We start from the raw sequence: 12,010 nt of genomic DNA, 5'->3' as shown, positions 1-12,010 counted from the left end.
TTTTTCCTGTCTGTCCCTAATCAGCAGCCAGCACATATGATGTGTGCTCTGTCCCTGAACTAGTACACAGCAGAATGACGCAGCGGTGCTCGGTCTCTCACTTATAAAGACATGGTCACATGCTTCAGACGGCCAATCACAGCTACTGATACATTTGTAGGCATGGCTGGGATGGCTTAGGCACACCAGTTAAACGTTTGTTGATTGGCTGTTGAAAGTCCGCCATGAAAAGCGCGCCAAAGCATGCAAAACCCGGTAAATATTACGACCGAACATGGATTTTTACCCGAACATACAGTAAAGTTTTCGGGTCCGTGTTCGGGTAACAAAAATCCAATTATTCGGTACGAACACGAATAATACAGTCCGTGTTCGCTCAACCCTACTTAAGGCACACCAGTTAAACGCTTGTTGATTGGCTGTTGAAAGCCCGCCATTAAAAGCGCGCCAATACATACAAACCCGGAAATAAAATGACCGAACACGATTTTAAACCCGAACATACAGTAAAGTTTTCGGGTCCGTGTTCGGGTAACAAAAATCCAATTATTCGGTACGAACACGAATAATACAGTCCGTGTTCGCTCAACACTACATATAAGTTCCGTACGTGGAAGAATATTTTAGAGTATACTGCTAGAGGATTATAATGTTACTTCCTCCAATGAAGATAAAAGTATATGTTTATAAATAAATGAAAAACATGTATATATTACTAATGATGTAATAATAAGCATATATATATATATATATATATATATATATATATATATATATATATATATACACATACACATATACCTGCACAGAATAGCGCAGGAGATTGAACATTGTGTTTTCTTTTTTAAAGTCAATTGTTGGTGCTTGAACCTTGAGTTAATGATCTGTACCAATGTAATGCTTAGATTCTTTTGTAAATATTAAGTGGATGTTTGGTAGGCAGCTTCCAGGAATCAGAGGATTACTGTTGTCTCCTTGGGTTATGAAGGCTGTATTTGAATCTGGGAATTGAATGGCCACACTGAAAGGTATAAGTCCAAAATTAAGTTTTATTCCAAACATAAATGTGTTCTGGGGGCCAGATATTGCCCCCATCATCTGGGCTTATAAAGATGTGGAGTCAGAATGTGGGGGCTTGGGCAAAGAGTGTAAATGTACAAACATGTGCTTGTACTTGTCAATGACAGCAAAGTCATTTTCAACTGTTTGGGGCATGAATAAACATGATCTATGAATTGAGGATAACAGATAAATGAGGGCTCGTCTCCTCCTCCATTTATAGATCTTTTTTCATTCATGGAGGCAATAGTACACCTTCTATGAATGGAAGAGTGGGATATATGACAGGTGCCTCAGATTGTACTAACCTTTGTGGCACCAGAAGAATACAGCTGTAGGGATGGAAGGGATCAGAGGACTGACAATTTCAACCAAACTTCAGGCAGCAGTACAAGAGACACTTCTCTCTTGTGCTGTTTTTTTTTTTTTTTTTTTGACAACTTGAACCCCCAAAACTAATTGGATTTATAGTGAAAACAAATCAAATCTGAATATATGTATATATATATATATATATATATATATATATATATATATATATATATATATATATATGTATATATATATATATATATATATATATATATATATATATATATATATATATATATATATATATATATATATATGAACTTTATTTGTTCTGCATTGGCAGTTTTCACCTTGTACACCTTGCCCTTCACATGAACAAAACGACCATTAAGTAAAAAAATTCCCATTTCCTAGCATGTTGGTTTATGACAAATAATATAGACCTTTGCCATAATATACAGCTTTGCAGTGGTGATAAAAAGAGTGCAATAGTAAGCAAAGGTCTTATCTGTGATCATTTAAGCAAAGTAAATAGTGACTCCCTATCAAGTCATTTTAAAAGTTATATCCACAGCTGCACCCAAAACATGATCCTATTTAAATTCACGCACCCAACTGATATTATGAAAAAAATATCACCTGTAGCATTTCAACAAAGGTCACCACAATGCTACAATTGTAAATGTGTGTTACTGCAACACATACTTACAAAGTTACAAAATTAGGCTGAATAAAGAAAAATCAATCTAGTTCAACCAATAGAAAAAAAATGAAAACATAAATAAATTGAGACCTCTGTGTATAACACCTGATACAACAGCTGATCCAGAGGAAGGCAAAACTATTCCTTATAAGGCTCTGTTCACAATAGTGCGGTTTCAGATGCGACTTGAGTCACATAGAATTGCATGACAGTGGAAATCGTATTGTTTTTAATGGTGCCCATTCTTATCAATGCAACTTAGCACAGCATGATTTTGGAAAAGGTTCCTGTACTACTTTGGTGACGGGCGATGGTCACTGATGGGTGACAGGTGACGGGCGATGGTGCACGGTGGTACTGATGGCAGTCTCTGGTGACCGGTGAACTTTAGGCTACGTTCACATGTGAGCGTAGCGATCATGGGCAGAATCACTGCGATTCTGCCCGTGATCCAGAAATCATTGCAAATCGCGGGACGCCTGTGCGTTGCCCGTGATTTGAAATAGCACCCCAAACGCTGTGCGATGTTGCAGCGATTTCCGCCTGCCGAATCGAGGTAACATCACGCAAACAACGCATGACGCCCCAAAGAAACTCTTGTACCTTTTTTGGGTGTCATTGGAACACAGCCGATCGTGTGGGAAACAGCCATGCCTATTGGCTGTTTCCCCCCTGCCGGTGACCGGCTGTGTCCCGGGGACACGCCGACACCGGCAGTGCACGGCGGCGCGCCGGCGATCGCGCGCCTGCCCTGCTTGAATGGGTGGACGTCATATGACGGCCGCCCAGGATAATAGCCGCACCGTCCCGCCGTCATATGACGGCGGGCGGGCGGTAAGTGGTTAATAATGCTTAGAGGGTGAAAATGAAAAACTCATTTAATTAGCATGCCTGGGGATGCCCTTAACCTGCAAATGACCGCTCCCAGTTTGTAAATGACAGCTCCCAATCGCTTTGTTCAGTTTGTAAACCAAGCAACTGGGACCTCTCTTCATCTTTACCAGACCATTATTCTAGATGAGGGTCCACACCCACAGAACCACACACACACACACACACACAAAAGCATTGGGTTACCCCTAAATTTTGAACAAGACCCATATCTGTATACACAGCCCCACAGGCCAAGAAAGGGCAAGGGTAACTCCTGCCCCCCCCCCCCCCAACTGTACCAGGCCACGTGCCTTCAAAATTTAGAGAGTACCCTAATAGGAGGGACACTCAGGCAAAGCACCTTGTTCCCAGGTTCATGAGGATAAGGGCCTCTTCCCGACTCTTGTCTCCACCTTTCCTTGCCTGCCTGGCTGCATGCTCGGATAAGAGTCTGGTATGGATTTTGGGGGGAAAGCAATCACCAAACCTCTGAACAGCAAAAATTCGGATCTCATTACTGAACTGCATCTCTAGATGAGGTCTGATTAATAGCGATGAACTGAACTGCTCTGGGTTCAGTTTGTCAGTGGTTCAGCGAACTTCAAAAATGTTTCCATGCTGAACCCGAACCCAATTGAAATTCATGGGAGTTGAATCTGTCTTATAACAAATTCCCATTTTCTGGCCATTTTGTTTGGCAACCTAAATTTATTGTGGTATCTATAATTAATATGTCGGTATATCCTTTATGGCCAATACCATCTGCACATCCCTTTAGGCTACAGCCACAGCAGCTGGAGACAGACCTGGTGACACATCACTAGGGGGCCAGTTGTAAGAACCTAGAAGAGACAGCTGGCTCCCAATGATGTAGAAGAGAAAATCGCAGTGTGGGACTAGGAATATAGTATTGGAGCAATGGATCACATCAGAACAACTTTGGATTCATTCTGCATGAGAGTGTGTGAATTGAAGATAGCCCTCTAAAATGGTAAGAGGGTTAAAAAAATAAAAAAAATAAAAAAAACATGCAAGGTAAGAAGAGTAAATATTTAAATAAATTATGCAAGAAAAAAAAATGTGTACCAATATCTGCCAATTTGTTGATATTTTATCATAAATAAAATAGATGTCATTGAAGTCTTAATTAAAATCCTTTATTTTGTGCACAGACAATATCATAACACATGGTAAACCTAGCAAGCTCTTCCTAACAGATGACATACAGAATAAACTATTCTTATGACAAGTTACATTTCTTAAAGTGGATCTTCACTGCATCTGAGCACCACAAACCAAAAATGCTATTTAATTATTTTTTATTATTCAAAGCAAACTTACCCAACCATCCATGTTTCTGTGCTTTATTTTGCAGAGAAATCACTTTGAAATCACCCCCTAGAATTTCTGGCCATGGCCATCTTGAGTAAGGGAACATGATTCATGTAACATTTACTTCCTGCCCTTAGCTCAAGTATGCATACAAGAGAGTGTGCTTAGCTGAGAAAACCCCTCCTCCTCCTCCCCTCGTGAAGACTCCTGGAATGCATGACATCATTTGCCTAGGCAAAAACCAGGAAGTAACTGAAGAAATGCAAAAAAAAAGTTTTAAACAATTAAATATATTATACTTTCCTATCTATATACTAATGCTAGCAGCATGAGGATTAAAAATAATCAATGTTGCATGGGAGAGTGAAGTTCCACTTTAACGAAGACTACATATACACCTGCAAATTTGATTTCCCAAGGCATCCCATTATTAGTGCCTGATGGGGCAGTTCTTTGTCCATAGTGATAGAAAATATGGTAGAGATATGAAATTCAAGCACATACTGATCATCCTTATTGTGTAGGTAACAATGATAACGGTTTTCTGAAGCCAAACGCAGGTACAATAGAAACCATAAACAGGTCAGATGATCAATCCTCTCCAAACTTCATCTGAACAGATATTTATATATATATCTATATATATATTAGATGTGAAAGCCAACATCACCACTGGTAGAGATGGCCTTGCGGTTCTCGTTGAATTTTGCTTGTTCGCTACCTGCCAATTTTGCGAACACATGGCGTTGTTCGCTGCGGCCATATTAGTTTACATTGGGGAGAACTTTGACCCATAACACAGATGTCAGGTGGAACGGGACAGCCAATTGAAACATTTCAGCACATGGACATGCCCCCTACCTTATAAATTGACCAGAGCAGGCGGCCATTTCACATTCTGCTTTTTGACAGCGTATAGAAAGGTTCGCTGTATGCATCAGGGAGAGATTGCCAGACACAAATAGCTCTGTTAAGATCCACAAAAGTCCTTTTCAGGGCTGGTATTTCGGTATAGGTCTACTACAGTCTCTTTTCAGTTTAGGGACAGGTATCCAGTCTGTGCTCCAGGGACAGATAGAGATCGGCAGTGACACAAATCGCTCTGTTAATGTCTACAAAAGTAATTTAAAGGGCTGCAATTTAATTGGTATAGGTGTACAGTTTCTGTTCAGTTTAGGGACAGGTATCCAGTGTGCTCCAGGGACAGAGATCAGCAGTGACACAAATCGCTCTGTTAAAGTCCAAAAAAGTCATTTCAAGGGCTGCTATTTATTTGATATAGGTGTGCAATGCACTATACAGGGGTGTAATCCACGGTATAATATACTTTGTAATATAGAAAGCGTATTATAGTGGATTTGTATTGTGCACTCTGCAGCATTGTGACTGGTGTGGTGACTGAGCGTTGCTGCAGCAATACTACAAACAGTGACAAAAGCACTTTTAATGTATTTTAACTGGTGTGATAGACCAGTGGCCCCCAAATACCACATATTGAAGTGGGGTGCTATCTGAGTATACTTTTACAAGTGTATTTGTGTCCTGCAGCAATATTGCCTCTTTTGCTGTGTTTACTCTACTACACACAGTGCCAAACTCACTGGCCAATTTTTTGAACAACTGGTGTGATAGACCAGTGGCCCCCCAATACCACATATTGAAGTGGGGTGTTATTTAACAGTATACTTTTCTATGAGTGTATTTTAGCCCTGCAAAAATTTGGCCTCTTTTACTGTGTTTACTCTGCTACACACAGTGACAACAGTTACTGGCCAATTATTTGTAGAACTGGTGTAATAAACGTGTGGCCCCCCAATGCCACTGATTGAAGCGGGGTGTTATCTGAGTATACTTTCATAAGTGTATTTGTGTCCTGCAACAATATGGCCTCTTTTGCTTCATTAACTCTGATACACACAGTGCCAAACTCCCTGGCCATTTTTTGAACAACTGGTGTGATAGACCAGTGGCCCCCCAATACCACATATTGAAGTGGGTGTTATTTAACAGTATAATTTTCTAAGAGTGTATTTTAGTCCTGCAAAAATTTGGTCTCTTTTGCTGTGTTTACTCTGCTACACACAGTGACAACAGTTACTGGGCAATTATTTGTAGACCTGGTGTAATAAACCTTTGGCCCCCCAATACCACTGATTGAAGCGGGTGTTATCGGAGTACACTTTCCTAAGTGTGTTTGTGTCCTGCAACAATATTGCCTCTTTTGCTGCATTAACTCTGATGCACACAGTGCCAAACTCCCTGGCCAATTTTTTGAACAACTGGTGTGATAGACCAGTGGCCCCCCAATACCACATATTGAAGTGGGGTGTTATTTGAGTATACTTTCCTAAGTGTATTTGTGTCCTGCAACAATATTGCCTCTTTTGCTGCATTACTCTGATACTCACAGTTCCAAACTCCCTGGCTAATTTTTTGAACAACTGGTGTGATAAACCAGTAGCCCCCCAATACCACATATTGAAATGGGGTGTTTTCTGAGTATACTTTTACAAGTGTATTTGTGTCTTGCAACAATATTGCCTCTTTTGCTGCATTAACTCCGATACTCACAGTTCCAAACTCCCTGGCTAATTTTTTTGAACAACTGGTGTGATAAAACAGTGGCCCCCCAATACCACATATTGAAGTGGGGTGTTTTCTGAGTATACTTTTACAAGTGTATTTGTGTCCTGCAACAATATTGCCTCTTTTGCTGTGTTAACTCTGCTACACACAGTGCCAAACTCACTGGCCAATTTTTTGAACAACTGGTGTGATAGATCAGTGGCCCCCCAATACCACATATTGAAGTGGGGTGTTATTTAACAGTATACTTTTCAAAGATTGTATTTTAGTTCTGCAAAATGTTGGCCTCTTTTGCTGTGTTAACTGTGCAACACACAGTGACAACAGTTACTGGCCAATTATTTGTAGAACTGGTGTGATAAACCTGTGGCCCCCCAATACCACAGATTGAAGCGGGGTGTTATATACCTTTTTCCAGATATACTGCGATTCTCTAGAGACTTTTGTCATAGGGTAATTTAAAAACATGACAGGCAGAGGAAGAGGCAGACACTTACGCAGAGGTGGTAGTAGTAGGGCAGGAGCAGTAGGCCGGAGCCAAATCCTCTCTATCTGCACCCTCTTCATTCTCTGCTGTGTGCACCCCCAAAGACACCACCACAAACACCACCACCACATACCCTCCGCTTGAGTCACTGGAATTATTTTCCGATCCATCACAAGACATTTGCCATGCACAGCCATTGTTGGCATCGGATAAGGAAGAGGAGGTAGCAACAGCCGCCCCTCAGAAGTCTGACGACAGTACCCAGATCAGCCCAAGGAGGTTGGTCCCCGCTGTTGCTGCCTACTCCAAGATCTCGAATGTTAGTGGTGGGGAAGGTGACGTGGATGATGACGTGTCTATGGCCGTCATGTGGGTGGCCACAAAAGAGGAAGAGGAGGGGAGTTCAGAGGGAGAGACGGACCGGCAGATAGGGAGGAGAGGCAGGCAGAACTTGCATTGCACAAGAGGTACAAAGCAGACTGCAAATGTATCAGGAGCGAGCCATCAACCATGTAGAGTTACATCTGGCGCTCCCAGGACGCCGGCACATGGCTCTGCAGTGTGGGCTTTTTTTAATGTGTCCGTTGCTGACATCAGTGTTGCGATCTGCAGCCTTTGCAGTCAACGCATAAGTCGTGGTAAGCCTAACACTCACCTAGGGACGACAGCCTTAAGAAGGCACCTGAACTACCATCACCGAGCCCAATGGGAGCAACACTGTCAGAACCCACAAAGCCACACTCCAGGCTCTCACCGTCCAGCCTCTTCTCCTTCTCCTCTCTCCTCACAATTGTCCTCCACTCCACCTTCCATCATGCCAACGTCACGTTGTTCTGGAAAAAGGCAGGCTTCTGTGGCCCAAATGTTGGAGTGGAAAAAAATGATGACGCCGGATAACCCTCTTGCCCAACGTTTGACTGCTGGCTTGTCGGAACTGATAGCTATATCAACTGGTCAACTCGGAGGCCTTTTGTAAATTTGTGGTTATTGGAACACCACAATGGAAGGTCCCAGGCAGGAAATATTTCTCGCAGAAGGGCATTCCAGAGCTGTATGGCCATGTTCAGCGGCAAGTGAATATATTTCTGGCACACAGTGTTGGTGCCAAGATACATCTGACCACAGACACATGGTCTAGCAAACACGGGCTTTTACTGCCCACTGGGTGAACATTCTGACGGCCATCAAGCATGTAACCCGTGGCACCCATGTAGATCCTTCATCCTCCCTCTCCTCCTCAGCTGACTCCTCCTTTTCTGCTGCTACCGTCTCTTCTGCTGCGCCGCCCAAGATCGCCAGAACCTATTCCACATGCCAGGTGAGACGTTGCCATGCTGTGCTGCGTCTGTTTTGCCTGGAAGCCAAGAGCCACACTGGTCCTGCACTCCTTTCAGCTTTGCATTCACAGGTAGATCAGTGGCTGAAGAGTTTGTTTGAGTTGATCAGGCAAGGACTTTAGAGGCACAATTGTTAAAAAATACAATTTATTTAAGAAATTATTAAAATCAGCAATATGGGTGCATATACCTCATATAAAGAGGACAACAAATAACAGTACATACAATAATATACGCAGAATTTATAAGTAGGTTGAAAGAGTGATATCCTACTACATCACAGATTGGGCCTTGTGATCGGTGACAGGAAGGATGACTGTCGTCCGTCAGGGTCCCATGATTTTACATACAAGTGGTAGATGGTAGATATTTACAATGCTCAGCATGTTTCACTTTTATATAAAGCTTCATCATGAGCTTAAATCATATTTCTGTGTATTTGTTGTAATACCGTAGGACAGGTTAATGAACCCACAACGTAGGATTAATGAGAAAGGTGCTCAAATTGCAGATGGAATCCAGGTACGTAATGGTTGTCTATGGATATTTTCTTTGACAAAAGACTACTTTAAGGACCAGCTGGTTTGTAGATCCAGCCGTATCTGAAAATGAATCTTTAATCCGCATGTAAAAAATAGGGACCTAGGGGTAAAAGCAGCCCTAATAGTAGGCACTGTTCAGGCTTGTAGCAGGAACAGTCAGTGCATTCTTAAGAATGGTGGCGGTTCCCCATCCGAGGAAGGTGTCTGTGCAGGCCAGGAGTCTTAAGAATGCACTGACTGTTCCTGCTACAAGCCTGAACAGTGCCTACTATTAGGGCTGCTTTTACCCCTAGGCCCCTATTTTTTACATGCGGATTAAAGATTCATTTTCAGATTCGGCTAGATCTACAAACCAGCTGGTCCTTAAAGTAGTCTTTTGTCAAAGAAAATATCCATAGACAACCATTACGTAGCTGGATTCCATCTGCAATTTGAGCACCTTTCTCATTAATCCTACGTTGTGGGTTCATTAACCTGTCCCACGGTATTACAACAAATACACAGAAATATGATTTAAGCTCCCGATGAAGCTTTATATAAAAGCGAAACATGTTGAGCATTGTAAATATCTACCATCTACCACTTGTATGTAAAATCATGGGACCCTGACGGACGACAGTCATCCTTCCTGTCACCGATCACAAGGCCCAATCTGTGATGTAGTAGGATATCACTCTTTCAACCTACTTATAAATTCTGTGTATATTATTGTATGTACTGTTATTTGTTGTCCTCTTTATATGAGGTGTATGCACCCATATTGCTGATTTTAATAATTTCTTAAATAAATTGTGTTTTTTAACAATTGTGCCTTTAAAGTCCTTGCCTGATCAACTCGAAAAAACTCTTCATTGTATTTGGGATGTGGCACATTCCTTACTTGTAAAACACCCCTATCCCTTTGGCGATCAGAGTACTGCTATCTGAAGGCGCCATATTCACTTCAAATTTAGATCAGTGGCTGACACCGCTGATTTTGACAGTTGGTAAAGTGGTGTGTGACAACGGTGCCAATCCGCTGATCGCGCTGAAACAGGGCAAAATAACACACGCGCCATGCATGGCACACGACCTGAACTTGGTCGTGCAGCGATTCGCCAGGAAAATCTCGGGCTATTTCAGAAGATCTTACACAGCCATGGCTCGCCTTGCTGACATTCAGCGGCGACACAACCTGCCCGTCAGGCGTCTTATTTGTGACTGCCGGATGTACTCAATGTTGCATATGCTTTATAGCTCCATTAGAAACGTGCAGTTAATGACTACCTGTACAAACTCTGCGGCAGGACAGGTTCTAGGGAGCTTGGGTTTTTTTCATCTCGCCAGTGTCTGCTCATGCGCGACGCATGCAGAGTTGCAGACTTCTGCAGCCATTCGATGAGATCACCAAAGTGGTCAGTCACGGCCAGGGCACCATCAGTGACATCGTACCTTACGCCTTCTTTCTGGAGCGTGCATTGCGTCGTGTCATTGATCAAGCCGTCAAGGAGCAGGAGCAGGAAGATGAGGAAGTCGCAATGTTGGATGAATTCCCAGTGGGTGCTACTCCATCTGAGACAAGTCAACAGCAGGAGTCTGAAGAGGAGTCAGAGGTGGATGGTGCCGGGGGGGGGGGGGGTGAGGAGGAGCAAGAAGAGCATGCTTTAAACCTTTCTGGGTTCCCTGGTGTTATCCGTGGATGGGGGGAGGAGAAAGAGGACGACATTATCCTGGATGATGAGCTGGAAGCAGACCACTACACCGCTTCCAGTTTAGTGCGAATGGGGGCCTTCATGCTCCAGTGTTTTAAGGGGGACCCCCGTAAAAAAAGCATAAAGGCCAAGGACCAGTACTGGGTGGCAACGTACTTAGACCCCTGGTACAAACAAAAAATGGTGGAAATGTTACCACAATCACAAAGGGCAGTCAGAATGCAGCACTTCCAGGCCTTGCTGCGGGAAATGCTGCATTCTGCTTTTGCGTGCGCTGGCAGAGGAATTTCCAGTCACAGAGAGACAGTTGCGGGTAGCAATCCAACAGCACCTGCAAGAAGAGGGCGGTTTGAAGATGTCTTGGTCACTTCAGATATGAGATCCTTCTTTCAGCCAACCCATCGACAGCTGTACTCCGGATCCAGCATCAGGGGATGCCTAGACCGACAGTTGTCCGACTACATCGGGTTAACGGCCGATGTGGATGCTCTGAGGAGTGATGAACCCCTGGACTACTGGGTGGGCAGGCTTGACCTCTGGCCACAGCTTGCACAATTTGCAATGGAAATGTTGGCTTGCCCCCCGTCCAGTGTCCTGTCCGAAAGGACGTTCAGCGCAGCAGGGGGGATCGTGACCGATAAGCGCACTCGCCTAGCTCATGAAAGTGTAGACTACCTCACATTTATAAAAATGAATGAGTCATGGATCTCTGAGGAATTCAACACGTGACCAGTAGACCATGTTTCATTGAAATTCCTCATGCCAGGCCACAAATATCCGCCAGACCGCCATCCACCCACAGCAATTCCTGGTCCTTGTCTTCGCTAAATACAGCTGCATAAAAGGCATTTCATGTCCATGGAATGCCAAATTTTTGCGGCCTTTCAGTGCCGACAATTATTTTTTATGTGAATGCCTAAAGTACTTCCAGCCACAGAATACAACTTTTTTTGCTGTCAGGTAAACCCATGTGGGCTAATTTTTGGGGCCTTTCATGGCCGACACTTACCTATTTATCCTGTGAATGCCTAATGTACCTTCAGCCACAGAATACAACATTCTTAGCTGTCAGGTAAACCCATTTTGGC

Source organism: Pelophylax lessonae (assembly GCF_965119305.1).
Source record: "Pelophylax lessonae genome assembly, chromosome: 9".
Classification (NCBI taxonomy): Eukaryota; Metazoa; Chordata; class Amphibia; order Anura; family Ranidae; genus Pelophylax; species Pelophylax lessonae.
This window is presented reverse-complemented; position numbering follows the sequence as displayed.